The sequence below is a fragment of the Eurosta solidaginis genome, unplaced genomic scaffold (assembly GCF_040869045.1).
Source record: "Eurosta solidaginis isolate ZX-2024a unplaced genomic scaffold, ASM4086904v1 ctg00001311.1, whole genome shotgun sequence".
Lineage (NCBI taxonomy): Eukaryota > Metazoa > Arthropoda > Insecta > Diptera > Tephritidae > Eurosta > Eurosta solidaginis.
In genome coordinates this window covers 2,501-5,000 of record NW_027137066.1, presented here as the reverse complement: position 1 = coordinate 5,000, position 2,500 = coordinate 2,501, and the positions used below count along the sequence as shown (strand labels likewise).

The following is a 2,500-nucleotide window of genomic DNA, read 5'->3' as shown; positions in this document are numbered from 1 at the left end:
CTTTATTATATTTGGGCTAATAAAGTCGATATATTTATACAGATGTGTTTTAAGCGACCAACGAAAGTAAGTGAGGTTTTCCTTACCTAGGCCGCTTACACAAAATATATTAGCGAAGCTCATATATATATAACTTGTTCACTTTCATTATTTAAATTGTTGCATGTGCAGTGGTATGATATTTATAAAAACAAAAAGAAAATGTTCAAATTTTGTTAGTTGAACATAATTATATTGGGCTTATAAAGTGTATATATTTATACATATGTGTTTTTTAAGCGACCAACGAAAGTAAGTGAGGTTTCCTTACCTAGGCCGCGGACACAAAATATATATACAAGTTCAATCATATATTATTGTTCTATTTCATTATTTGTAATTTTTCTATTTTTGTATTATAATACCCTATATAAACATTATATGGTTGTACTTACGATTTATTTAAAAATAAATAAAGGATAAGTTAATTTGTTTGCATTAACAATGTAAAAATTGTTTTTGTAAACTAAGACATACGCAACTGAAAAATGTTTGGGTAAAAATTGGATTATTTATTGATGTTTCAATAAATATGAAAATTTAAAAAAAAAATTGACATACAATTAAAAAACAAAAATTTAAAACTCTAAGCGGTGGATCACTTGGCTCATGGGTCGATGAAGAACGCAGCAAACTGTGCGTCATCGTGTGAACTGCAGGACACATGAACATCGACATTTCGAACGCATATTGCAGTCCATGCTGTTACGTACTTTAATTTATTTTAAAGTGCTGCTTGGACTACATATGGTTGAGGGTTGTAAGACTATGCTAAATAAGTTGCTTGATCTTTTAATTTTTAATTGAAAGATTTTAAAGCAAATGGTATATTATTGGATATACATAATCCATAATATGAATAGTCAAATTAAAATATATATAATAAAAATATATTTTCAAGAAATCCTCAAAATTAAGAAAAAAATCTTAGTATTCCTTAAAGCGAAAATAAACAAACAAACATACATTATATTATATAAATAATAATTTTGTTTATATTGGGGAACGTCTAGCTTAAAATAAAAATTTTTATTCTAGAATTGCTCCTTTATTTAATAAAACAAATTATAATAATATTTATTTTAATATCAATGTGTGTGTATAAAAATGAAAAATTTTTATCAAGGATGAAAAGATTTTTAAGTCTTAATGGATTTAAAAGAAAAATATTTGTTTTATATATATATAAAAAAATAAAAAAAATTATACAACCTCAACTCATATGGGATTACCCCCTGAATTTAAGCATATTAATGAGGGAGGAAAAGAAACTAACAAGGATTTTCTTAGTAGCGGCGAGCGAAAAGAAAACAGTTCAGCACTAAGTCACTTTGGTAAGCAAATGTGAGATGCAGTGTATGGAATATCTTAATATCTAGTATGAGAAATTAGCGATTTAAGTCCTTCTTAAATGAGGCCATTTACCCATAGAGGGTGCCAGGCCCGTATAACGTTAATGATTACTAGAAAGATATTTCCAAAGAGTCGTGTTGCTTGATAGTGCAGCACTAAGTGGGTGGTAAACTCCATCTAAAACTAAATATAACCATGAGACCGATAGTAAACAAGTACCGTGAGGGAAAGTTGAAAAGAACTCTGAATAGAGAGTTAAATAGTACGTGAAACTGCTTAGAGGTTAAGCCCGATGAACCTGAATATCCATTATGAAAAATTCATCATTATATATATAATATTAATTTATTAATATTATAAAAATAGTGTGCATTTTTTTCATATAAGGACATTGTAATCTATTAACATATAAATTATTTATCAAAAGATCATTGGCTTTAAGTTTATTTTAATTAATTTGCTTTATAGCTTATTAATATTAAATAAATGCCTAATGATTTGATAAAGTGTTGATAGATTTATTATATATAATGCTAAAATTCATTTATGAATTTTACAATAATTTTAAAATCATTGATTTTAATATTTATTGTATGCATTTATATGATTTACAATGCGAAAGATTCAGGATACCTTCGGGACCCGTCTTGAAACACGGACCAAGGAGTCTAACATATGTGCAAGTCATTGGGTTATTTTATATAAACCTAATGGCATAATTAACTTAACTTAAAATATATGGGATTAATTTTTAGTCTATTTTAATTATAGTCTATTAATTCAATCCCGGGGCGTTCTATATAATTATGTATAATAATAATTTATTATTATTTATACCTCTAATTGGAGCGTACCTTGAGCATATATGCTATGACCCGAAAGATGGTGAACTATACTTGATCAGGTTGAAGTCAGGGGAAACCCTGATGGAAGACCGAAACAGTTCTGACGTGCAAATCGATTGTCAGAATTGAGTATAGGGGCGAAAGACCAATCGAACCATCTAGTAGCTGGTTCCCTCCGAAGTTTCCCTCAGGATAGCTGGTGCATTTTAAAATTATGTAAAATAATCTTATCTGGTAAAGCGAATGATTAGAGGCCTTAGGGT

The 2,500-nt window shown here is 28.3% G+C and overlaps 1 non-coding gene and 1 pseudogene across 1 annotated transcript; both read left to right on the top strand.

The window, feature by feature from the left end:
* Window positions 1-621: 621 nt before the first annotated feature.
* Window positions 622-800, top strand: LOC137236073 (5.8S ribosomal RNA). The gene has a single exon (XR_010948231.1). It is a non-coding gene; the product is annotated as a 5.8S ribosomal RNA (ribosomal RNA).
* Window positions 801-1,247: 447 nt separating this feature from the next.
* The window catches only part of LOC137236087 (large subunit ribosomal RNA), a 3,732-nt pseudogene continuing 2,479 nt past the window's right edge, over window positions 1,248-2,500 (top strand).